We start from the raw sequence: 27,781 nt of genomic DNA on the forward strand, positions 1-27,781 counted from the left end.
CTGGGGCGCCTGAGTGACTCAGTCAGTTAAGTATCTGACTCTTGCTTTCAGCTCAGGTCATGATCTCAGGGTTATGGGATGGAGCTTGGATCGGATTCCACGCTCAGTGGGGAGTCTGCTAGGGTTTCTCTCTCCCTCCCCTCTGCAACTCTCCCTACTCATACCTGCACACACTCTCTCAAATCAATAAACAAAATCTTTTTAAAAATTTAAGTCCCCTCACTCTCAAGGAAAAAAAAAAAAAAAAGATGCTGTGACTCCTTCAGGCATTCAGAATTTTAGATGGACTGCTAACTGGAATTTTGAGAGACTGTTTTAAGGTCCCACACACTCACTAGCATTTAAGCACTACAGGGAAAAGTCCAGATTCCCTAGCCTGGCCTTCCGCTATTCAAGCCCAGCATTTACCACCTCCCCTCCCCTGCACAAACATCATGTCCCAGGCAGGTGAACACCCCTTCTGCCTACAAGACCCCTCCAGCCTCACCTCTGAGCTTCTGTTCTTCCTGCTCCCTCTACCCAGTTCACCCCCCTCCAGCCTCACCTCTGAGCTTCTGTTCTTCCTGCTCCCTCTACCCAGTTCACCCCTTCCACCTGCCCAACCTCTGCCCATGCACATCCTCTCACCCTTCAGGTTCCAGCTCAAACACAGACTCCACGCCACACGGGGACCACAGCCCTCTGGGACAGCCAACGCTCTACATTTGATCTCTTCAGATGTCTATCTAGTCGTATCCTTAGCAGAGCTATTGGGTACCTATAGAATCTATCTCCTTCCCGAGAATCATCTAGTATCCCAACCTGGAACGCTCCATAATTTATCTTGTATTGGACTCTGAATGCCTCACACTGTGCCTGGCATACTAATGAACCAATAAACATCTGTTGACAGGACAAGTAAACATTTTAGAGCCTCTAATCAGGAAAAGTTCTACACAATGGTAGGTGTGTCTATTTTAAGCTCAGCATTCTGTGCCTGATGGTAAATTAACTCAGAGGTCCAGATTTCTGAATTGTGGGCTATTGCCAAATCATTGTTCAAAAAGTTTACCCCAGGGGTGCCTGGGTGGCTCAGTGGGTTAAAGCCTCTGCCTTCGGCTCAGGTCATGATCCCAGGGTCCTGGGATGGAGCCCCGAATCGGGCTCTCTGCTCAGCAGGGACCCTGTTTCCTCCTCTCTCTCTGCCTGCCTCTCTGCCTACTTGTGATCTCTGCCTATCAAATAAATAAATAAAATCTTAAAAAAAAAGTTTACCCCAACTTAAACGTCCATCGCGAGGTTCTAACTATGTATGTACCTCACCTGTATAATAGCATTGTCCAACAGATGCAATGCGTGAACCAAAAATGTGAAAACCACATAGGTCATTTTAAATTTTCTAGCAGTCACATTAAAAGGTAAAAGAAACAACTGAAAATAATTTAATGACATTTCATTTAACTGAATTTGTCCAACAATACAAGGTAATTTCAACATCTGATTCATATGAAAGTTATTAAGGAAATGTTTTACATTTCTTTTGTTCCCAATCTTTGAAATCCAATGCACATTTTACACTCAGAACAGACTTCGGTTTGGACTGGCCACATTTCCAGTGCTTTACAGCCACACGTATCTGTACCAAACTGGACAGCACAGATCTGGAATATCCTGAAGGACAGAGGCTGCTTCTTTTCAGCCCCATGGTCTCCACAGTGATTTCAGTACCACAAGCATGTAAACTCAAGTGTGTAAAAGGACCATGCTGGAACAGCATGGACCAGGCTTGCAAGCTGGCAAGGACCAGGCTTGCAGCATAAAGGGTTCAACAGCTGCCAGCTACCGCTCCTTTACGTGCAACAGATGCTTAAGAAATGCCTCTGGGGGGGGAAAAAAAAAGAAATGCCTCTGGGATTGAACTTCCCAGGTGGAACGGTGCTACCTTATTAAGGCCATCAGGCTACTCCCCAAGGACCCCTGTGACCCTAATGTGATCTCCTGGCACCTTTTCATAGTATAAGAATATTTTACTCACCAACAAACTATGAACGACATGGAAATAATAGCTTCTTAAATGAATAGTATCCTGGTCTTCATCGGGCCCCCATGAGTTTAGTTTCTAGCAAATGTCTAGGGTTCATTGACCCCTGATGAATTCATGAAAGTGGATTTCTGAAGCTGCAAAGCTGAAGAAAATATTCAGGAAGCTAGAACCATGGAGGAGTCGATCTAAACTGGCAGGGCAGACTGACCCAACCCTGTGTTCCTGCATCAGAGATTAGTAAAGCAACTGAGTGACCAAAGCAGTTACGCAGGTCTTGAATTTTGAAGGAATTAGACTAGGGTAAACAAGTAAGAATCCTAAAAATAACCTAACATAATTAAACACTATTTAAGAATTCAAAAGGCATTTCAGAATCTCTTAAGCATCAAAGCAACATTATCATCATAAATTTATATTGGATGGCACCATAAAACTTGTTAATTTAAGCATTCATGTTGCCTGAGCTTCTGTGATATTTGATTACATACTCAAAATGCAAATGAACAAGTCTATTATATAGATACACACATAGATAACACATACATAATACAAAGCTCGACCTGACAAAATTTCGACGAGAATAGGTATCACGGGAATTTCCCTAGCATTCTGGGGTCAAGAGAATACATCATACAACACATGCATTGCCTTGTGGTGATGTCTCCTGCTAATTCACTCCCTTTATTAGTAGGTCATCATTGCATAAAATCTTCTCTCCTCTGTCCACTCATTCTTTGCGCCTTGTATGTTCACTCACAGCACCCATGCAGTCGTTCACCAAATTGTTGTGAGTGCACATTTCCAGCAGAATGCTAAGCCCCCAGCGCACAACAGAGAATGAGTCAGTGTGGTCTTGGCCCTGGGGAAGCTTACTGTTGAATTCTCACTGCTTATTCTGCTTTTCCATTGTTAGCCTCCCTCCGAGAAGCCCAAGGCTGCAGGCCAGGGCAGAGGTACCCACTAACAGGAATCTGGCTGGAGTTTTACGGACTCCGTACCATAAATCAGGCTGTCTGGTGAATTTCCTTCCTTAGAATGTGGTCATCTGTGTTCAACACAGACTGACTTTCCAAATTAGTTATGTTGAAATGGTCTATCTGCACTGAGTATCTTCCCCCTTTTTCCTTAAGAGCAAATTATTTTCCATTGGTAATTCCTGCTGCTTGGGCTTTTTTTTTCGTTTTTGTTTTTGTTTTCATTACATAAAAACCTGGGTGCCCCCAAGTGGCTAAAGCTTCTCTCACACTGACCGACCGTACAAAATGCAGCACCCCAGAAAAATCTCACAACCATAATATTAACCCAAGTGAATTTATACCTCAGGAAAGAAATCTAAAGTATATTTGCTTATGTTATAATTTATTTGATGTCAACATGCCTGGAAAATAAAATTAAGGACATTTTTCCCTTTTTAATGTTCGCGGTATGGCATTCATGTTCATGGTGTTTAACGTTCACCAGGTGGTGTGTATGGGGGGGGGCAGTTCCAGGATAAACAGGGGGGGCTGATGCGGGCTGAGGGCAAACACCTTCTATGAAGCAGCAAATTCACGGTGCCTGGTTACTCATTTGGGAAAAGGGTCTCTTCTCTAATTAGCTAACAAAATTCCGATAATACAAGAATTAATTTGGATTTAGAAAAAGAGAAAAAGATTTTTTTTTTTTTTAGAAAACCTGTTATGACCATCAGTGTGAAGAACTGTGGTTGTGACTGCATCTGCACTTTCTCTTTGCAAGAACTAAAGGCAGGATACGTGGACCTGTAAACCGAGGAGATGCCTGATAGACAGAAGCAGGAGGATCCGTTTACCCGCCACCGCGGAGAAACCAGGCCGGGTCCACAGGCTGACAAGGCTGGCCGGGGCGGTGGCAGGCATGAACTTTCTCGTCATACCCAAGAGTCCCAGATCACTCACAGCTGAATTCATTCAGTCAGCACGTCAATAAACCACACAGCTCACCTCTGGTTTTCTAACAGTCTGTCGCTCATTAACTCCCCAAATGAAAACCAAAACCAACGGACAAAAAACACGCAGCAACAAATAGAACAGAACGACAAACTTCTATTACACATTCTTTGGATTGTTAAAACAGTTTTCATGTCCCCTGAACGCTGACTCAGGAAAGTACTGTCTAAACGACGACCGAACTCAGTTCAGGCCTAGACAAAATAGCTTTGACACATTCGCTGACCTGGGGTCCTCCGGGTCTACAAAAACACGTCACGGCTGAAGACGCTCACACTCATTAGAATTCCATTTCAATACTTCAGCTGCCAAGTCCAGTGATCTGTCTGCGCTTAAATTCTCTGTGGCCGTTACAGGGGTTGGCTGGCATCCATTCATAAGACTACTTGTTTGAATTTTCTCTCTCCGTTCCAGGATCTACCGAATTCCTACTCTCTGCTGGGCACTCTGCTAGGCACTGAGGATTCAAAAATGAGTAAGGCAGTCCTCAAAAAGCTTGCAGACCCATGGAGGAGGCAGTCTAGGCAGGCCAACAACAAACATATACTGGGCCCCAGCACAGCTGTGCACGAAAGGAGGGGACAGAAGTGGTTCAGCATGCAGGACAATGGGTGGTCAGGGAAGATTCCAGAACTGCATACGATGTTTCTATGTAGAAGTGGACGAGGGAGGAAGGGCATCTTAGAGAGCCCCAAAGCTGCAGAGGACACAGTATATATTTGCTCTGGTAGTGAAACTCCTGGGCCGGGGCCGAGAGAGAGAGAGAGAGAGAGAGAGAGAGGGAGGATGTGTGTGTGAAGTCACATGACTGCCTCGTTGCAAAAGGTCTTGCTTTGGCCCAAATGTTTAAACATCCCCCCCAAAACTCCTAGGCTGAAATCATAACCACCAAAGATAATGAAGTTAGGAGACAGGACTTGGGGAAGTTCTTATGTCCCACACTTTGTTCTAGATCCTTCATCTATGAGGCTACAAATCTTTATCAGCGCTATGTACCAGACGCAGTACTAGACATGGTACTGGGGAGAGGGGCAGCAAATGAATCAAGACATCTGCTCTACCAGGGCCGGCATCATGAACAGCAGCAGGGTTGGGGGGAGGCCGCAATGATGGACATCTAACACAGAGCCCAGCAGAAACAGCAGAGCACGGGATGCAGGCAGGGCTCTCTTTCCGAGAGACAGTCGGGGAAGGCCTCTCCGATAGATGGTGATTAAGGAGAGAATAAGAAGGAAGGGAGGATGCAAACCGCACCGCAGCAGAAACCCTTCAATTCCTAGCTCACTAACTGCAGCAACACTCACTGCACTTCCCAGAACCTATGTCCGCTTCTTGAAAGACCCCAGTAACTCGGCTCCTATCCGCTCTTACACCAACCCCTAGGAAGACCTGGGTTTCTCATGGGATGCTCAGATGTGTTCTCCAGATCTGTGTTCCCTTCCCTTCTGCAAATTCACACTTCTGGGATCTCCACACATGGGGTCTTAGAGCTCCCGCAGCTTCGTGCCTCCTGGCCTAGCAGGGATCTTACCCATCCCTCCCCCGACCTGACCACAAGGTTTCCAACAAAGTCTCATTGGACACTAGCCGGCCACCGAGGAAAGTTCGATAAATATTTGTTGAACAAATGAATGAAAGCCCCCATTCTGAATTACATCGGAGGGAAAAATATACTTAAATTTGGTAGAAAATCCCATAATGAAGGCCTTATGTGTAGTCTTTTCACAAAATTAAGCTCAACTGTTTGCAGCTCTGCCCTTACCAAGTCAGCAACTTCTGTTTTGAAGTGAATTGAAATCAGATAACCGAACTAAGTCTTCCAAACTCTTCACTGTCTTAAGATATTCACATCTATACTTAATATAAAAAAATATAGCAGTTCTGGAATTAGTGGTGATTAATTCAAAGCTTTGTGAATATACTAAAAACCACTGAATTGTACACTACAAAGGTGAACTTTATAGTGTGTCAGTCATATCTCAATAGAGATTAGAGCTCTCAATAGAGCCATTATTTTTAAAAAGAATATAGAGAACTTTTCCAATAAAAGATTAATGAGCATCTGAGTCGCATCAGGAAAAACAAATCTGCAGTGCTACTAATTTTTCCTTTAGTTACAAAGCTATTTTTAATTCAAATAAAGAATGAAAGGCGCCATTTACATCTCTATATACAGAAGACGGAAAAGGTGCAGATGAGAAAAATGATCTGTGCAATTCAAAAATTAGACATCTTGCCATAATAGTTTAAAAACAAATTTTAAGTTCTGTTCATTTTGATAAGCTGATGAGCCTCATATCCCTTTCCTTAGTTAATGAAAACATCAAGTCTTAATGATCTACAGAAAAGAGAGAGGGAAAAAAAAGCAGAAAAATAATTAAAGTGCACAATACGAGGCTCTGACTAGCTACCAATGATAGATCAGTCCACCTTCCTCCAAAACATTGGAAATTAGAAAACATGGATTTGTTTTCAGCCCTGCTCTCTCTAGATGACAACCAAATCATGGTATGTGATGGCTTTGGGATGTGTCAGATTGGCTAGCCGAAACTCCAGGTCCCAGAATTACCTTTCTCGTATGTTTTCAGCACGGATTGGCAGCAAGGAACATTCTCTCCCCAGCGCTGAGCGCCGAGCACTGGAGGAAAGAAGGGAGGCAGCGGCCTTTTGCAGTATACACACACCTTTCCCCAGTTATTCAATCACATACTAGTTTATTTGCTAATATAATGCTGCTATGAAGGGATCTTGCAGCTGTAATTAAGGCATGTCATCAGCTGACTTTAGTCAAAAGAAAGATTATGATGCTGAATAAGACTGAGGGAATGAGCTGGGAGCTCTTTTGTTTTTTGTTTTTTTTTTTTTGAGATTTTACTTATTTGACAGAAAGAGATCACAAGTAGGCAGAGAGGCAGGCAGAGAGAGAAAGAGAGAGAGGAGGAAGCAGGCTCCCTGCCCAGCAGAGAGCCAGATGCAGGACTCAATCCCAGGACCCCGAGATCATGACCCGAGCTGAAGACTCAGGCTTAACCCACTGAGCCACCCAGGCACCCCAAGCTGGGAGCTCTTTTAAAAAAGGCTTATACCCTGCAGGAATTCAGAGACTCCAAGCTTCAGCTCCTGTTCCTGAAGATCCAGTCTGCTTACGACAGACTCTTCTTGACTGCCTGAATTTCAAAATCCTTATGGATTTCAAACATGCTTTGCAAGCCCCACAACTGAGCAGCGAATTCCTTGGAATAAATCCTTTAATCCATATAGCTGACTAGCTCTGCCTCTATGGTAAACCCTGACTGGTTCATGACACTGGAGTGACTACTATTGAGAAGACGGAGGACGACTGCTTGGCATGGACTCATCCAGAAAGAACTACAGAATCTTACTCTTCCATGAGCCCCCTCCCAATCTCTTGCAATAATGACCAGGAGAACAGAAGATCGGGGGTGAGTCCATTTTTCAAAAGATGAGATTTATAACAATTTAGGGATGGAGTGAATTGAACACAATGCCACAGCTAGGCCACCGTGCTTCAGCTCTGGCTGATGAGATGTACATGCAAGAGTGACAGAAATCAGGTCCTTGGGACACAGCAGGCCTTTCTTCCCCCTCTTCAGCCTCTCCCTGCTCTGTAAATGGGAGGTTTGGAGCTCCAGCAGCCATCCTCGACAAGCACCACAACCTGGAGAGGGCAGACTGAAGAGCTGGATAGAGCCACCGGCTGGGGGGACCTGCAACCATCATGCCAGGTCACAACTGCCTACTTCCAAACTGCTTTTTACATGACAAGCAAAGCCACCATTGGGGGCGGGGGAGGGTCTCTGATACCTGTAGCTAAACACAATACCTAACTCATCCAAGGAATTTTTTCTCTAATTTTCCTATTCCCATAGCAGTCAACTAACACACCCATGTCGACGAATTATAAGGACTAGCCATATTTAATCCCACCCACTGCTGTGTGCATGGGGACACACTGAGTGTTTAAGAGGATTAGAGCAGACAGCTACAGTAGAAGTCCATCCTAATCTCTTCATGCGTCTACGCTTGGGCAAAAGAATATGAGAACATTTTTGCAGTCTGCAATAAATGTCTTCCCAAAGCCACTAACTTGGATTCCCATGGAGTAGAATTTCATATGGCAAGCCTGTGGTCGCATCCAAATTCACTCATTCGACAGATTTGTGATGTAGAAAATTCACTCTGCTATCCCTTTAGATAGGCTGTCTTTTCATGGTGAAGTCCTCTAATTTCACCCTAACCAACAACCCCTGAACACGTCTGGGTAGATTTTTTGCTGAATGCACACTGCACAGTCACCTCAAAGCCTATAATTCAGTTCAGTCACACCGGGCTTTCTGGATGCTCAAGAACAGAACCACCAAGGGTGCCACACACTTTTGGTGGTAACCTTGCCTGCTCAAGCTCCCCTGGGTCCCTGGGTCAATCTATCATGAAGAAGAAATTGCCTGACACACAAGGTCGCTGACAACTATGAGAGAAAAAAAATACCAGGCCTGTGACCAAGGGGAAAATGAAGTGATTAATATAGAAAACAGTAAGAAACATCAAACAGGAAAAAATTGACCTTTCCCTTTAGCTTAAAGTAAGTTTGTTTACTCCTCGAACGGACTCTAAAAGGCCAGATCAAAGAATCGACCTGGTGCAAAAGTGTCATATGTCTTCCTGACCCTGGGTCATTTATGATAACTGCAGAGTCTCTGACTCTTTTTCTTAGAGGGAGGAAGGGGGCCAGTGAGCATAATCATAACTCTGAAGAGATACACTTGGGAAACTGCACGCGTGAACACAATGGGCCAAACGGTTCCCAGCATGCGCCTCAGCTCCTTTGTGCCATTTCCTTCTGTCAGAGTTCCCTGGACACTCCTCCCTGCCCGGTTCTTGGACCCCGGACCGCTGACCCCATTCCTGAATACTGGTGCTCCCTGGGATTCTGAGCTCTACCTGTCAACGTCTCTCATCCCACCTCCTCATGGGAGGAGCGCCCCAGACCCGGCCTCACCAACTTTCTGACTCGCAATACCACCACTGCTCTCCTCTCTTTCTCCCAAATGCCTCCAACCCACTCAACTATTGTTCCACAGGCATCTATTTTATCTAGTTCAAAACTGAACAGGATCAAAATCTGCCTTGCCTCTGGATTCCATCCTCCCTCCCTTTCCCACAGCCCCGCCACATACATGCCACAACCCTACCCCACCCTCCGCCATATCCCATATCTCAGTTCCTGGCTCCACCATGCACCCAGGGGCCATGCCTGCCCTTATTTTTCTACTCAGAGTAGTGGAGGCTGGAGGACCCACAAATGAAATTCACCTACTCTGGGAGTGCAGATGGATCAGGGGGCCTGTGGCCTTCAGCCATTCATCTCCACCAGCTAATCTGCAAAAGGGGAAGAGGGCCTTCAGACAGAGAGACCTCTGTGACTTCTAGGGGCCTAGGAGAGGGCAAAGAGGCTGTTTCAGGGCCCAGCTCCACAGCAATGGAGACTGGCAGTCAGCAGCTTTGGGAAGGCATGGAGAAAGCTGTCTGCCCCCTAGCCTCTGTGAGTCAAGGAAGAACAGCCCGGCAATGTCAGGCTCCTGGACACAAATGCATGCAAGGTGTCTGAGGTACACACCAGGTTCCCATATCTTTCTAGTGCCTCCTCCCTCAGATTTGCAAATTTAGGAAAATAAGGCCAGCAGGTCCATCGTTGGCATGGATCCCATCCTATGGGATCCCATAGCCATGGCGGGGGCAGGCCTCGTCCTTAAATCCCTTTTAACCCATGGTCATCAACCAAGAAGACAAAGCAGAAGACTGCCAAAGGCTCCACAAGCCAGGAAAGAGGTCTCTCAGACTCCAGGAGCACCTGGAGGAGACTTTGAGTAAAAGTCCTACATAGCCACATTTGAATGCAGACCAGTAAATTCTCTGTTACCTCTATTAACCAGACTTCATTTGAATCCTCATGTTGACAGAGTCTGAAGGCATTCTCCAAGTCTGTCTTCTAACTTTCACCCCTACTATAACTCAGATAAACTTTTTTTCCCCACACCCTCTTTCAAAATATTTCTACAGATGGCAATCAAGGTGATCTTCTACAACTGTAATTCCCATAGTGTCCAGGCTGGCTCCTCCCGGCTCCTTAGAACTGATCAGTAAGTTTTCAAAAATTTTATGACTCAGCTGTTAAACATAGCAATTATGAAATCTTAAATTACATACAAAAAACTTACAGTAAAATAAATCATATTAAATCCACAGATAATAAGTATTCAAAATTCATCACTTTTTTACTACTCTAATACATTTTTACTAATATCTACGTCCTTGAGGTTGTTTAGGTCCATTTTATACTGTGAAATGTGCTACTAGGTGTCTATTCCCTATAACCTGAAGTTGACTGTAATGGGAGTGTTTTCACCTAGAAGTTGACAACCCCTATAAGTTATAGTCTGATTTTTGTTTTGTTGATCCTCTGGGCTTAAAATGATGGAGAAAATGTCCATAAAATATTTGGTAGGTATTTTGTGAATAAAATGAAAAGTTGAGGAAATAATTCTTCTAATACCAACCAGTTTACGAAGATGCTTCATGAACAAATGAAGTTCTGGGACACGCCTTCATCATTTCACTTTGATCTTACTCCATGCTCTAACAAGAAAACATCAACTACCCTCTTTCATTAGTTGTAACCACAGGTTGGCTATAAACACAAGAGTTCAGCAAAAACCAAGAGAAACCTGTCAGAATCAAGGAGCTATATGGCCTTTACAATAAAGAAAATCGTATTTTTTATTATTTATGTATAAATTGTGTGCTACACATCCTTTACATCAGGAAACTATATGACCGACACGTATATGTATAGATACACATTTACTTTTCTGGAAAGTTGGTTGTTAAACATTTACCACATATATCTGCATAAATCTGACTAGGCATTTCCTTTGTTTCAAATCCTTCCATAGCTCTCTACGTCCACCTCTCTACGTCCATGCTCTTCTTCAAATCCTCTCAGACTCACCTCATACTCCCGCCATTGCGATGGCAGCCAGTCCCGTGAAGAATCTGACCAGCTTCATATATGGACAGCCTGACGGCCTCTCCAGCCCACGCTGCCCCACACTGCTTCTTGAGGTGCCCATGGGGACCCACCTGGCAGTCAGGTATGCCCAATCTGAAAAAGCAGAGCTGCCTCCAATCAGTGGGAGATGAGAAACAGATAAAAGCTTCTCCCTTCACCCACCCCCGGTGAGCTGTGCTGAGAGACATTTCATAAGACTTCTCTTCAGATCCCCTGGAATCAAGCAAACCAGTTGCTTGTTAATGGCCAACTCAATCACTCCTGCTTCCCAGTGGGACTCTTCCTGGGCCTTCACTCCGGCTCCCAGATAGCATTCCCTAGTAAACCACCTCACACGAGACTTTCCCATAGGATAGAGTCCACACTCCTTATCTGAGCAGTAATGACCTTTGGAAACTGGGCCTCTAGCTAGCGTGTCATACCCTGGTCACAAGAGAATGGGCATACTCTTTCCCATCCCTGTGGCGTGGCTTTGCTCATCCCTGCTCCCTGCTTATAATTCTGGGGTGTGCAGAGAGGTAGAAAATTCTGTAATTTAACTACAACCACAACCTTACAAATGAGGAAATTAAGGCCCAGAGTACAAAAGTCTGGCCCAAGAGGCTTAATGGCTAATTTAAGACAGAACTGAAAGCTCTCCTGGTTTTTATGAGCTTCTATTTCTAGTTCCTAAAGTGTCCGTGAATATCTATGTTCTAGTCCTGAAAGTCTACTGAATTATTCGTTTCTACTTTCAATCTCTCAAAATACATGGATGCCCATTTCCCTCTAAACTAACACTTTTTATTGCCTGAGGAATTTTGTCTTCCACTAAAGAAACAGATAGTAATTGACTTTTACTCAGTGGTTCAATCCAGTTCTCCAGCATTTGCTGGAAACATTATACAATCACTCATGATGAGTGCAGTGAGGAGACAAAAATGAGTAAGATATGCCCTTTACTCCAAAGAAGTTTATAACCCAGTGGATGAAAGAGAGGACTGTGAGGAAATATATCAGCCTATGCTGTGATTGTTATAATGGGAGAGCGAGCCAAAAATATTTAAAATATCTATACTCTAGTTATTCAAAACATATATAAAGAAACACATGCAGAAGATGTCCACAGGCATAGGATATACAATAGGAGCAAGAACAAGTCAACATACTTAGAAAACTAGAAGTTCAAAAAGAAAGCTATTTACAGATGTAAGTATTTTAAAGCCAATAATCACCCAGGATGAACCAATGAACAAATACATTAGTGCCTGTTACATACAGGCCATTTGCTTCTTATACAAACATATGCTGCAGTGTTTCAGACAACCAGCAACCAAAACACTGGTTACAATCAAACAAAAAGAGACCTCGAAAAGCATCTGGTCCACTGCCCTCCTAAAGAAACCAAGGTTCCACGGGTTCATTTTCTTCTCCAATTTATTTCCCCCGAGGGATCCAGCCACTCCCATTCTTCCCCAACAACTCAAACTTGAATCCTCAATCTCTCTTGACCTTTTCATCTCCCTCATCCCCAGGAGTCAATCAACTCCCACATCTGTGGCTTTTGGGCAGATCCATCCCGTAACTGTATCCCTCCCACCTTCACGCTCCTCTTCACTCACGTCCCTGCATGGAGACTGGGCTGCCCAAGTAATTCCTGAAATCACGCTCTCTTCCCAAGCCATTCATCACAGTGCTGGACTTCCTAAGCATGGCTCTGATCATGCTGATCCTTTGCTGACAAAAAAATCCTAAAAACCAAAAACATGTTTGGTTTAATTGCCGAGCTCTCTCATTCTCAGCCCCATCTGTTTCTGGTTGTTCCTTCCCCCACACCAACACTCAGTCCACCTAGGCTAGACTACCCCCTGCTCCCACACTCTTCCTGCACTCCCTCTCCCATCCAAAGATGGGATGGTACCATTCCCCAAAATGCCCTACCTGTCAAGGCTTGCCAAGATCCTGCTGGACTGCTCCCTCTTCCATTAGGGCTTCCTAGATCTCCAGCTGTTCATTCATCTTTTGACCCACTTCTCACCCTGTTTCCAACTGTGCATGACTTATACTTACTTCACAGCATTTAATCTTTGAATTGTGATTCCTGATGTGTCAGCTAAACCATTAGATCAGTGCTTCTCAAATCATGCCCCCATACCAGCTGCATCAGCATCATCTGGGAACTTGTTAGAAATGCAAATCTCCCACCCAGCCCAGAACTACTGAATCAGAAACTCTAGGGTGAGGCCCAGCACTCAGCTCTCATGAGCCCTCCAGGGGATTCTCTTGTGCAGTGGAGTGTGAGAACCACTGACCGAGACTGTAAATCCCCCAAGGATAGTGGCTAGGACTAGTTTAATTCACACCAGTTTCAGAGGCAGGGCCTGCAACAGACAAAAGAGCACTAGTGGAATTTCCGGAAATAAACTGCCCAGGGTCACACTAAGTCACTTGAGGAGACAAAACCAGAACTCAGGTTACCATGAGTATCAGACCAGAGTTCTTTCCAGCACGATCAGTCTCTAATGGTGACTGTAGGCCATTGAAGTTCATGTATAAGTGTCCATGTGTTGTAGGAAATGCACTTAAATTGCTTAAGAATGACAAATTGTGCAATTAACAAATCAGGTCATTTTTCAGTCCCTAACTTCAAAAGGAGGAGTTAGTGGAGCTGGTCCAGGAGGCTTACTTAGAGATGTCGTTCTTGTGTAAAGGGAGATCCTGCAAGAACTGAAGAATAACCAGCCGCTGAACTTGTGTGCCTCAAAGTCTCTAAAAAACTATGAAAAAGTATATTACGCTCACAGAATGGATTTAGAGGTGGACCCAGGAGATTGCCTTTTAAAAAACATACCATATTGTAGCTATAAATGCCTACTTATAAGTTAGCAGCTTTTGACCAAAACTTCTGCAAATATCTTAATAATGTGGAAAAAGCTGGCGTGTACTGATGTGAATAAGTATCTAAATTTCTCACTTATTTATTTGGGCCTCCTATTTAAAATTGACTTAAATTGGCTGAATTTCTTGAGAGTTTATTCTTTTTTTCCAAGTCTTTAGAATCTTCAAAGGCTTACTACTCCTCAAGCGCGTTCTTCCTTACATTTTGTGATGGCTGTCATGTGAACCGTTGCCTGGGAAAATTCATTTTCCGTTTTTCAGGACTCCTTAGTAAAATGATAGATAAATGGAAGAATCACTGATCCCTTAAATCGTGAAACCTAAAGAAACTTTAAAGGGAAGGGAAAAGTGCTCAGGCTACTGGGTCCAGGTAACACTCACCCAGGCAGGGCTAAGACTGTCCTTCTGTTGTTTCATCAGCTGCAGCGGGAAAGTGGGCTTGGTAAGATCAAAGGGGACCAGTTCAATGTTATGGGAGGCATTGCAAAACTGAAGGATGAGACTGAGCTCAGTACATGACCATCACTTAAACATCCTCCACTAATGTAATTCTAAACTCATTTTTGCAACCTTAAGCAATGCACCTACATTTTGAAGAAAACCAAGCCCTTGTTTTGGGAAACAATGTCTTTGAAGCCCACCTACCCTCTGAGGAGAAGAGGCTCCAGGGTGGCTGGAGAGCCCAGAGGCTAATTCAGGGCCTGAAGACCTTCAGGTGAGGTTGGGGTGGTGGTGGGGGGGGGGGGGGGGGGGGGGAAGTAACCATCCTCTCTGCCCTGGGGCTGCTGGAGCCCTACATCAAGCTTTCTGCTCAGCAGGGAGCCTGCTTCTCCCTCTGCCTGCCTCTCTGCTACTTGTGATCTCTCTCTCTGTCAAATAAATAAATAAAATCTTTTAAAAATAAAAATAAATAAAATAAATAAAGAAGCCAGGCCTTACCTGAAGCAATCCCTTTCCTTCCCTGCCCAGACCCAACTTGGCTTATGTGCTATGACAAAGAAAAAAAGTTATATTCATTTCTGGTCATTCCTACTCGTTGAATATATGGTCATTTTTTAAAAAGATTTTATTTATTTATTTGACAAAGAGTCACAAGTAGGCAGAGCAGCGGGCAGAGGGAGGGAGGAAGCAGGCTCCCTGCTGAGCAGAGAGCCCAATGAGGGGCTCGATCCCAGGACCCTGGGATCATGACCTGAGCAGAAGACAGAGGCTTAATAACCCACTGAACCACCCAGGCATCCCTGACTATAGTTATAGACAGATGTCATAGCCTCTCTAGGTCCTTGGCCCTAAGAAATCAGTGTAAGATAACATTTGCTGTATAGAAGTCATCAGATTAAAGGACTATGATTTAGTGAATAAACAAACTAAATTAAGAAAAAAAATTCTGGGTGGAATCAAAAGATAGTATTAATACAGGCACCGGTTTGGTAAGAAAGAATGAGAATTAAATGTCTGATCTGGTTGTGTTAAAATCACTCTAATTACAGGCAATTAAGTGAGGTGCTTATCCTTTATACTTAACCTATGCTTAATTCTCATGCAATACAATAATGACTTCTCAACATGTTCTAAATTAATACCGTTATTCTTTATTGGACTGCAAAAGTAAACCCCTTGTGCCTGTCTAGCCAGATGTCAAGGTCCAGCTCTGTATCCTACTGGCAACTGATTTACAGGCCCGAGTTCATTTGGCCACTTACGGGGTCGGCCCTGCTGGAACGGGCCTCACAGGCTCTGTAGCAGGACTGAGTCCTCAGTGGGGACATCAGAGCATAGGGCTGCATGGGTAGCCCACTGCACACTAAGCCATTAACCAATAGGGGACTCAGAAACATCTCTCTGGCTCAAATAGCCAGGTTGTCTGGTCTCCGCATATAATAGCCCACAACTTTGATTTTTAAAAAGGAGAACTTGCTGCGACTAAAACCACTCTCTAAAGTATTTCTGTCTGTGTGAACTGGGACAGAAACAAGAATGCCTAAAAGCACTGAATTTTAGAACAAAATTAACTAATAAAATACAGAAGAAAATCTAGAACACTAAAAGATGTAAAGGGAATGAAGTATTTTTGGATGCTTTTCCTTTATTTTAAGCCAGGTCAAAAGACAGGCGAGGACACGTTAGACTTTTAGATGATTTTTAAAAAGGTGAGATATAAGTTTACATACAGTCTCTTTAACTTTATAATAGAGAAAAATTCGGCACACTGGAGATTTGTCTTAAAACAGAAAGCATAGAAGACTGGCATGGGGGCTTCTGTAACAGGTCTACCATTCTCTCAGCAGTAAGACACTATGCTGAGCAGCATTTTCAAAGTTTCCACTTAAGGAAAATCTAAAGAAAAAAAGATAGGAAGATCAAAAATTATTCTTAAGAGTTATTCAACTTCCTAAGGAGTTTTTAAAAGACAGATGCCTACAGGGACTCTTGGGTGGCTCAGTGGGTTAAACATCTGACTCTTGGTTTCAGCTTAGGTCATGATCTCAGAGTCCCGAGTTCCAGCCCTGGTTCAGGCTCTGCGTTCTGCAGGGAGTCTACTGGAGGTTCTCTCTTGCCCTCTACCTCTGCCCCTCCACCCATTTATACTCTCTAAATAAATAAATAAATAAAATCTTTAAAATACAGATGACTACAAATCTCCCTAGAGTGAATCTCAGCAATAACTTAAAATACTGAGTGCAAACTCAGTCTACAATAGGGGAAAAGACACATTTTGACCTCTGCTCCTCAAAAAAACCACTGAAATACTTCTATTTTAAGGTATTTTTTAAAGATTTTATTTATTTATTTGATAGAGAAATCACAAATAGGCAGAGAGGCAGGCAGAGAGAGGGGGGGAAGCAGGCTCCCTGCCGAGCAGGGAGCCCAATGCAGGGCTCGGTCCCAGGACCCTGAAATCATGACCGAAGCCAAAGGAAGAGACTTTAACCCAGTAAGCCACCCAGGCACCCCGAGAAATTTATTTTTGATAAAAAAAGACTATCAACAGAACTATCAGCTGAAATACTTCTATTTTAACTTTATTATTACAAAAATAAAGAGAAATCTAAGTGATAATTTCTTCTTTATTGTTCCAAATAAATAAATGCAGAAATTGGATATTTAAAGGGCAAACAAAGACGTGAAGATTTAAAAAAAATAGTTTTCTAACATTTTTTAAATAACAGGAAGATTATTTGTTTGAATAAAATTCCTAAAAAGCCCAATATAAGTAAAAAAACACAGTATTGGATTATATAATCTAAAGTAGAAGATAAATATCCATGTGTCCATATAAATAAGTAATGGAATAACTAAATAAATAAATAAATAGGGATGGAAAGATAAATCTTCCATGCAGACACAATCTAAATAATTCATAGAGCTACTACCCTCTCTAGGAGGTAGAGCATAACTGCTCATCACAACATATGTGAGGGGGCACCTGGGTGGCTCTGTGGGTTAAAGCCTCTGCCTTCAGCTCAGGTCATGATCTCAGGGTCCTGGGATTGAACCCCATATCAGGCTCTCTGCTCGGCGGGGAGCCTGCTTCCCTTCCTGCTTCCCTGCCTCTCTGCCTACTTGTGATCTCTGTCTAATAAATAAATAAAATCTTTAAAAAAAAAAAAGTATGTGACATCTTTCCAAAGGGTACAGTATTGAAAAGAGGCAAATAAATAACTTGGCGATAGAGAACCCTGGCACTCCCTCAGCCAAGTGATCAAAATTACCATCGACAATAATATATCATGCTGATGATGTGTGCCCTTAATACAATGCGATGAGAATGGTATTTTACTGCTGTGGTTTTCCTCTCGAAACCCATAATCCCGGTTTAATCAGGAGAAAAAAATCATTAAAAATTATGACTGAGGGACATTCGACAAAATACTAGTACCCCTTTAAACAGTCAAGGTCATCGAAAACATGGGAAAGTCTAAGAAACAATCACAGGCAAGAGAAGCCCAAGCAGAGAGGACTACTAAATGTAGCATTGTATTCTGGATGGGCTACTGGAACAGAAAAAGGATACTAGGGAAAAGCCAAGGAAATCTGACTAAAGTATGGACTTTAGTTAATAATGCGTTAATATTGGTTCATTAATTCTAACAAATGTACCCTACCAGAGTAAGATGTTAATAACAGAGGAAACCAGAGCTTACCCATGTACACTATCTTTGCAACTTTTCTGTCAATCTAAAAAGTTTATTGGGGTCCCTGGGATGTCAGTCCATTGGGCATCTACCGTTGGCTCAGGTTATGATCCCAGGGACCTGGGATAGAGCACCAGGTCCAAGCTCCCTGTTCTCCCTTTGCTCCTCCCCCAACTCATGTTCTCTCTCTCCCTCAAGCTCTTTCTCAAATAAATAAATAAGCAGAAAATCTTAAAAAAAAAGATCAAAATATTTTTTAAAAGGCAAATATACTCAATTACGGGATTTTAATGAGACGCCTTTGGTGTACGTGGGGTTTAGAGAAGCCCCAGAACTCTGCTCTCGGCATCCCGACCCCACCCCAGTTCCAACTGCCCCTGAAACATGGAGCAGTTTGAAAACCACTACCTTGAAAAACTGGGACATGGGATCATTACAAATCCCAGCCCATTCCAGGCAGTGGGGCAGGCCCTAGCTGCACGACACAGTCCTGCCTTCAGCGGACTGATCAATTTAGACCACAAGCCCCAGGCCAGCAGAACACACTTACATGCACGTGCACTTGCTTAGCACTTGGTGGGCATTGAAGGACTCCGCTTCATAAACTCTCCAACCCCAGAATGAGCAGGAACCACCGCAAACACAGGGTGACAGCTTTCACTGTCAACCCAATTAGCCTTCTTGGCAATGGAGTTGTAAAAATTACCTCGCCATTAGTCAAGCCTGTTCAGTGTCTTCCGGTGGGATTGGACAGGGCAAACCTCGCCAACATGCATATCTGTTAACCTGGTGTCTTACGGAGTGATGCATACGCCCCAGTTCCCATCACCCTCCCTAAACTGTCCCTCCTAGCACTCAAAAGAAGAGGGGGAACAGGGGCTTCCCGAAATTGATCGGGTTTACTTTCCATTAATTTCATGCTGAATTGATTCCTTCTGTCTCAGGTAATTCACCCCTAGGACAGATAGGTGCAGCTGAATCGACTCCTCATAAGCTCTCCAAAAATGAAAGGTGACATTGACACAGGAAGCCACAAATTGTATTTCCCACGGGTCAACAGGGACCCTTGTTCCAAATGGCAGTAACACTCGTCAATGAATCGTTGCCATGAACGTGATAACATCTGCAGGGTCAGAAAAGAACAATTGGGAGAGCAGTTGAACTGTCTGGGAAACCAGGGTTCACACTAACATCATATGCTCATATAGCAATTGGGAGAGGCATTCGCTGAACAAGTAATTAGTGAGCACCTACTATGTGCCAGGCAAGTCCCTGCAGTCACAGAGCTTACATTCTTGTGTAGGAAACTCGGTGTTCAAGAAAATCAGACCAGAAGAATTCAAACAGGGCAAGTGCTGGAATGAAAATAACACATAATGACAGGCTAGGAGGGATGAGCTGGGAGGCAAAGCAATGCAGACTGAGTGGGGAAGCAGATCCCACCGTCAGGGAAAGCCTTTCTAGGAAGGTAACATTTGAACTTTTTCTCATGACTTCAGTGTTAAAAAGATGCAAGCCATGCTGGGACTGAGGACAAGGGCGTCCCAGGCAGAGGGAACAGTGCCATCCATTCAAAGGCCCTATGGTGGAACCCAGCTTGGAGTGCTCCAGAAACAGAACCCTTCCAATAAGCCCAAGAGATGGGCAGTGGCCCCTGAGAAAGGTGAAAACTGAGGCAGTACCTTCACATCTGCTCCTAGGAGCCCTGGGGTTCCAGCGCTGAAGGGCAGAGGATGCCAGGTGGTAGTCAGGGAGGGAATACTGGAGGAGGCAGCTGGCTCAGTGGCAGCCATCTAGAACTGTCAAGAAGAACAGCTCTCCTTTTGGGTATTTACATAATGGGATTTTACAGAGGTGCTCCTTTAGAAAAGAGGTTTTTAGGGGTGGGGATGGAGAACGCAACAGCGCAACAGCCGATATGTATTATCCACAGCCTTACAAAGATAATGGTGCTAGCGATATCCTTCTCCCATATAATGTGGAGCTGAAGAATGTCATGGGAAGAGAGTTTTTCTGACACACCATGAACTAGTTCACTCCTACCTGGAGAGTATACCCTGTTCTTAATTCTAAATACATTTTAAAAACACACCTCTGTAACTACACTCATTGGTAAAAAGCAATGAATCATGCTTCTTCTATTAAATACTATACTGCTATTAAGTGAATCAAGGTTCCTCTATTATACGCTATGCTAGACTTACGGGTTAAGAAAAAATCAAATTTTCTAACTAATGTCAAAACATATACCCCAAAAGCATAATTATCAAAGGCAAACAGTTCACTCCCTCTAGTTAGAACCAGATTTGCAGCCAGAAGTCTTCCCACTACTTCTCATCACTAGGGTCTCATGAAATCCCACTCCCATTCAAGATTTCCTCCCAGGCAAAATTCATCTCTCCCTCAGCCATATTCCCATTGAGCCACATCTCCATGTCTATTCTGGCAGCAATTCCAGTTTGCTTGGTTCTTTTTTTTTTTTTTTTTAAGTTTTTATTTATTTATTTGACAGACAGAGATCACAAGTAGGCAGAGAGGCAGGCAGAGAGAGAGAGAGAGAGAGGGAAGCAGGCTCCCTGCAGAGCAGAGAGCCCGACTCGGGGCTCGATCCCAGGACCCTGAGATCATGACCTGAGCCAAAGGCAGCGGCTTAACCCACTGAGCCAGCCAGGCGCCCCAGTTTGCTTGGTTCTTATTCACGGATGTCACTCGTACACGATTTGGGACGGAGACAGGAGGGCAATGTGTGAAAGAGGAGACCTAACATTTCCTGTGCCATTTCTGTGCTCCAGGCTCATGTTAATCCCTTTCTAGGCACTGTTTCCTGCGGTCTTCACCATAGTCCTGTGAGACAGGTACAACTTTTATCCCTGTTTTACAGATGGAGAAACTAAGGCATAGAGAATTTTGACGTTACTTGTCTTATACCACATGGTGGTAGAGTCCTCTAGATCTGAACGCAAGCTCTTTGGCCCAAGGCTGAGGTCCACAGTCATTATTTCTCCCAGTGGGGACTTTGTGGAGCCCAACTGTGCCTTACAAGCCTCACAGACCTACTTTGCTTAGTCAAAGCCCCTTCACCCTGCATTCCCAGCCCCAAGAGTAGCAGCGTGGTGTTGGGATTGAGGCAAGGTAAGAGTTGGGGTTACAATCTTTCCACCATGTTCCTAATTTTGAAATATTTACCATCTACATATCCCAACAGGTGGGTTTTTCCTTAGGATAATAGGATTCTAGCTGGATTTCTCCTCTCCCTTTTCTGTTTTTGTTGTGGTAGTAGTGGTTGTTTTTGACATCACTATTATGTTCGTACCACAAATATACTTCCTCTCCAAATCCTGTATCCTTACCTTCACTTCTACATTTTTATTCCAAAGTGGAAGCAATGGTGAGATTTTTTTTTTCAAAACAATGTCCGATTTTTTCTTCAGTTTGCTATTTTTCCTACTGTTAGCCCTTTTTACCAAATCTCCTACTTTGGGTTCTGCATATTCACACCACCTCCCTTCCATACATCTGGAGCTGTTTTCCTGCTTCTCTAAGCCATGGAACCCACATCCCAATCCATTGCTACCCCTCCAATCTCATTTCAAAGGACTCTTTCATCAAAACTTGGGTAGAGAACATTGCAGGGGAAAAGGCCAAAAAAAAAAGAGTAAGATGATAAATCACACAGACTGTTCACTCCACATCTACAAATGTATTTGTAAGAACAGTTAAATGGCACAATAGAACAAATAACTCAGTAAAACACCCATAAAAATCTTCTTTTCTGGAAATATCTATATATTTTGAATAAAATGAATCACACCATATTCCTTCATCCATTAAATGCACCTTTTCATTCAGTTCACAACTATGGTTCACCACAATGGACACTGGAGACACAAAAATGTCAAAAACACAGGCTGTAGCCTCAAGAGCCTTCTCCTCTCACAGGGAAGGTAGATAATAAAACAATTGCAAACCTAGTGATTCCAACATCATGCTCTGTATAAAATCTATGCATACGAAAATGATGTAAACAAAAACAGATTAGATGGATAGGAAGATCCCAAGCAAAGGCCAAAGAGCCACCCCGTATCTCACTGTCCCCATTCTTTGTTGATTAACAATGGTTTTAAGCAACATTGAAGTCACTTCATGACAAACCAAAGGAAAAATAATTTTAACTCCGTTTGCATCTTGAAGGGCAGTAAGAGGTAACACACTAAAAAGCAGCCTTGTAGAAAGAGCTGGTAAGGTTTTCGCCCTGTCTTCTCATTCTTTGCACCCTCTTCTGCTCTCTCCTCTCTCTGCATTTGTTTCTACCTCCCTGTCCACCACTTTTCTTTTCCCATATTTATTCCTTATTCCCCCTCATTCAAACTTGGGGGAAAAAATCGCTGTTGGATACTGAACTTTGATGTCCCTGTTCTTAATATAAAGTTTGTCAGTTTATGCCCTTAGAGGCATCTCTCTCTCTCAACAAAAGGACCAACCAAATGAAGTTATTTTTATTTCCGTGTTGCTCTTGGCTGATTTTCTTTTGGGCATCAGAGGTTTTCAAAAGTTTCCCAACTCGAGATCCAAAAAACTCAAAAATGATTGAGTACAGAATGACGATTCCCTTTGTGTAGAGGGGAGCCCAGGGCCACAGGCATCAGCAACAACTGGGAAAGGAATCTGGGATCTGGAGCCCTAAGCAGCAAGACTTCCCATGGCCCACAGTTGGCCATAAGCTTCTGCTCTGTGCACCCCTGACATCACCCAGGATTTAATTGAGCAGATTAACTCCAGGATGGTCAAAATGATTATTAAAATACTGAAGCATTTTCCTCCCCTGATTGGTAAATATCCCCCACTCCACTCCCCTGCAAAAACAAAAAGCATATAAATGGCTAACAGACACATGAAAAAATGTTCATCATCACTAGCCATCAGGGAGATTCAAATCAATACCACATTAAGAAACCACCTTACACCAGTCAGAATGGTCAAAATCAACAAGACAGTAGACAACAAGTGTTGGAGAGGATGTGGAGAAAGGGGAACCCTCTTACACTGTTGGTGGGAATGCAAGTTGGGGCAGCCACTTTGGAAAACAGTGTGGAGATCCCACAAGAAGTTAAAAATAGCTACCCTATGAACCTGCAATTGCACTACTGAGTATTTACCCCAGAGGTACAGATGTTGTGAAAATAAGGGCCATATGTACCCCAATGTTCATAGCAGCAATGGCCACAGTTGCCAAAGTGTGGAAAGAGCCAAGATGCCCTTCAACAGACAAACGGATGAAGAAGATAGGGCCCATAGATACAATGGAATATTATGCCTCCATCAGAAAGGATAAATACCCAACTTTTGTATCAACATGGATGGGACTGGAGGAGATTATGCTGAGTGAAATAAGTCAAGCAGACAAAGTTAATTATCACATAGTCTCACTTACTTGTGAAGCATAAGCAATAACACAGAGAACATGGGGAGAAGGAGAGGAGAAGGGAGTTGGGGAAATCGGAGGGGGAGACAAACCATGAGAGACTGTGGACTCTGAGAAACAAACTGAGGGTTTTGGAGGGGAGGGGAGGAGGGGGTTAGGTGAGACTGATAGTGGGTATTAAGGAGGGCACGTATTGCATGGAGCAGTGCGTGTGATGCATTAACAATGAGTCTTGGAACTCTGACAAAACAAAATAAAGTTTAAAAAAAATAGAAAACTGGAAAACAAAACAAAACAAAAAAACCACGAAAAAACAAAAAACACTGTGGCCTTTTCAGACCTTCCCAGGATCTCTATCCCAACCTTCTCAATCAGGAGGTAAGGCTTAATTAGCCCCAAAGAAGTTTTCCAGGACCTTGCCTTGGAAATACAGGTCATAACCAAACTCCCCCTTAATTTCCTCTTCTGAACAATAAGGGAGTCAAACTGATTTTCTGATTGCAATTATGTCAAATTATTTCTCCCTAAGGACAAGGACAAGGACAAGCTAGGAATATCACAACCTGAAAAAAGTTTCTTTGTTGGGAGGATGGAATCTCAAGTTATAGGGCACCGGTGACACACCTGTGCCCAGATTCTGGGTGCAGGCCGCCAGAGATAGGACCCTAGGTCTGCCATATGCCAGCTGTATGATCTCTCTGTGCTTCCAATCACCTCATCTATGAAACAGACATGATATTTTTACCTCTTCACCAGGATTATTTTGAGGATTAAATGTGTTCATATTTGTAAAATGCACAGAAATAATGCCTGGCACATGGTAAGCCCTACATAAATGTTAGTTAAATAAAGCAATCATTTTCCTCTGTCCCTGCAATGTTTGTTTAATAAATTCAAAAATTAAGAAAATTTAACAGCAGAAAGAGAAAAAAGAAACCCTGTGACATTACAAAACACTGACATACACTATGGTTGAATGACCCAGCACGAAACATCTGGGACCCAGATTTTACACTGCACTGTGAATTCAGGGAGACCAACACTCTGGAATGCATTCCCACCGCAGCCAAAGATGTGATCTGTACAACTCTTTTTCTAATCAGGAAAGTCACGGGCTTATGGGAAATGTAGGTTAAAAGTTTCTCATTTTCACTCTGCAACAACACTTATCCACAGCCCAGCTGGAGAATAAGTTTTATTGTGTGGTGCTAACACTTAAAGGATTGTAAACATACAACCAGGCTTGGCACAGGGACAGCTGTCTCCTGAACACAATGACTCAGACCAACTGTAAGTTTAAAGAGCCACATCTCCTGTGCTGAGTCCTCTAGCAGCGATGTTTAGTAAATACCGGGAGGGCAGAAGAAATTACTATACCCAACAGCTAGCTTGGTCAAAACTGCTTCTACTTATGAAAAAGGTGCGATGATCTGAGCTCAGGCATCATTAGATACATGCTACTGCACAGCTAAAGGAGACAGAAGTATTTGGATGTTCTGTGAGATATATTAAGGGGGAGGAAACAATCAAGAACAATAACTTTGTCCTGGACTCCTCCCGATTCCTCCCTCTCATCCTCCCTCTGGAAAGCTGAACTTCACCATACTTTTATATGCAAATTTAACTAGCTCACCAGCTCACCCGTATCTAGTGAAGTCACAGATCTTTCTTGATGGAGATAAGATTGACTAAACACAAACTGTCTGTGGCTTTTCACCTTTCCTCTTTAAAAGTGCATTTCTGTAAAGCTACGAGAAGGATCTCAAACTCTGCTTCCTGAGAAGACCAAAGCCTGCAGCACAATCATGGCCATCAAAATATTCTGGAAACCCTAGAAGAAAGACAAACAGTGTTCTGTGGCTGGACAGCGGGGATGGAAGCACAATGAGAAGCACGTAACGCGGCTGAACTGTATGCTTACAAATGGCTAACGGAGCAAATTTTATGTGATATATTTACCACAATAAATATAAAACAACTTTAAAAAACTCTGTAAGTTCAAGATAAACGAATATCATAATAAATTCTCATTAAGAAACCCACACTTGGGGGCACCTGGGTGGCTCAGTGGGTTAAGGCCTCTGCCTTCGGCTCGGGTCATGATTCCAGGGTCCTGGGATAGAGCCCCACATCGGGCTCTCTGCCCAGCAGGGAGCCTGCTTCCTTTCCTCTCTCTCTGCCTTTCCTCTCTCTCTGCCTGCCTCTGGGCCTACTTGTGATCTCTGTCTGTCAAATAAATAAATAAAATATTAAAAAAGAAAGAAAGAAAGAAACCCACACTTGGCCATCAGACAACTCCCAAAGAGCAGGTTCTCCCACTATCCCATTTTAAGTGAATCAACAAACCTAAATGAGCTTTATACCGCACTTATCACTGTGAGTAATATCTACTGACATCAGGGACAAACATGGTAAAAACACACCTTCCTCAAATCCTTAACTACCCTGCTTCTTGTATGGATTGTGTTATACTGGATCCTGGAAGGGCACACTGGGAGTTCACACAATTAGCTGAAAGATCCCCAAACAACATTTAAATGCTGTAGACAAATTCAAGTTAAAAGCCAATGTACAGATTCAATTATATGTATCTTACAAAACATTTAATACTGAAAGATCTTTATTCAAACAGGCAATGTGTAAATGTGGTTTCTGTGAACAGCTCAAGCTGTCGATTCTTTTCATTCTTTAGGCTTTCATCACATCACCATTAATTAGCCCTTTTAACAAATCACAAAGGTCTCTGGGTACCTAGTCCTCCAAAAGCCCTCAGAAGGCCCACAAGGGGTTATCTCAACTGAAGTTGGCAGACCTGGCAGATAAAAGTTAATGGAACTCTCCCTTCTGGGGAAAGACCTAGAGATGATCAAACACAGAAACAAACCATGTGGTCTTAAGCATCCACCTGCATCTAGTACTTGCCAGAGTAAGTAAAGAAGGCAATAAACCGAGACTTGGAAAATAGCGATAGCTCTGGACTGATTGTACAAGGGCAGTTCTGAAGGGCATCACAAGATCCTATCCAACGCTGGGAGCACCCCGCTCCTGGATCCGAGACTGAGGTCGCAAACACCTCGAGGTGAAGAGAGACAAACGAGCCCTTTAATCTACGTCCCGCTCCCGGCCCGCTTGCCCTTGCCCCACCCCACCGTCACCACCTCGTGGGCGCACAGAGTAGCTGCGTGCCCACACGCCCAGGGCCATGCATCTGGAAGGCTGGGCTCTAACAGGAGCGCAGCACTTCCTGCTTGGTCTGGGATGCTGGTCCCCTAGCGCCGCCATCCCCGTCATCCCCGCGCAGGGCAGGACCCGGGGCCACCGGCCCCACGGCACAGGCGTGGCCCACGGTGCATCCCGAGGCACGCCCCCATCTTCCCTAAAGCCCGCGCGCCTCTGCGCTCCAGGCAGCGCCCACCCGCGCGAAAGCGCGCCGAAGTTGGCTCGCGTCGACTCCGCGAGCCCTGGGCCTGAAGGCGCGCACGGGAGGCCCCCGACCCCAGGGAGGCTGGTCCCGCGGGGCCGTCCTAGGCTGGCGCCCGCCGCCGACGCCTCCGCCAAGGTCCCGTCCGAGCTGGGCGGGGAGCGGCCGGCTGCCCGGAGGCCGGCGGGAGGAGGGACGGAGGGCTAGGGCGGCGGAAGCCAGACGCCTGCGGCAGCCTGGCGCGCCCTGCGGCGGCGCGGCTCCTACCTGTAGGGCGAAGGCGGCCGCGGGCACCTGCGCGGTGACTGCGAAGTCTCGGGGCTCGGGTGCAGCTGGCACCGCTGGAGGCGCGGAGGAGGGGAGGAGGGAGGGCCTGAGAGGGGGCCGCGCCGCGCCGCGCCGCCGCCCGGAACTCGCCGCCCGGATTCGCCCGGGCCTGGCAGGGGTGGAGCGAGGCGGTGGCGGGTCCGTGTGCGCCGCGGCGCAGGCTGGCCGTCCCCGCGGGCCAGGAGGGCTCCGTCGGCGCGGCCTGTGTCCTTGTTTCCGTTTCTTCTTCTCTGTCCTCCCCGAGTTACGTGACTCAACCGTGTCATCCTACGGGATGTTCACTAGCATTATTGTTACTACTTTCAGGAACTCTCAACCCACCAAGTGCCCAGGCACTGTTCCAGGAGCTTTGCCTGTGTTACCCTCCTCTCGTCTACTGCAGCCAGGAGCCACAAGGGGCCCACTCTGCAGGCAGGGAAACACGGGTGGAAAAGGTGAAATGACTTGCTTGAATTGACTGAGTTAAGAAGTAGGAGGCTTGATGACATCACCTATAAGCCTTCTTCCAACTTCCCAGA

General features: G+C 44.5%; 1 protein-coding gene across 1 annotated transcript in view; it reads right to left on the minus strand.

The window, feature by feature from the left end:
• The window catches only part of PLD1 (phospholipase D1), a 199,349-nt gene extending 171,998 nt beyond the window's left edge, over nt 1-27,351 (minus strand). Inside the window, exon 1 of the mRNA XM_004756582.3 lies at nt 27,204-27,351. The gene's annotated coding sequence lies outside the window, so the exon portion shown is untranslated. The remainder of the gene's footprint in view (nt 1-27,203) is intronic.
• Between the last annotated feature and the right edge of the window lie 430 nt (nt 27,352-27,781).

This window comes from Mustela putorius, unplaced genomic scaffold (genome assembly GCF_011764305.1).
Source record: "Mustela putorius furo isolate JIRA1106 unplaced genomic scaffold, ASM1176430v1.1 tig00003834_pilon_pilon_pilon, whole genome shotgun sequence".
NCBI classification, from domain to species: Eukaryota; Metazoa; Chordata; class Mammalia; order Carnivora; family Mustelidae; genus Mustela; species Mustela putorius.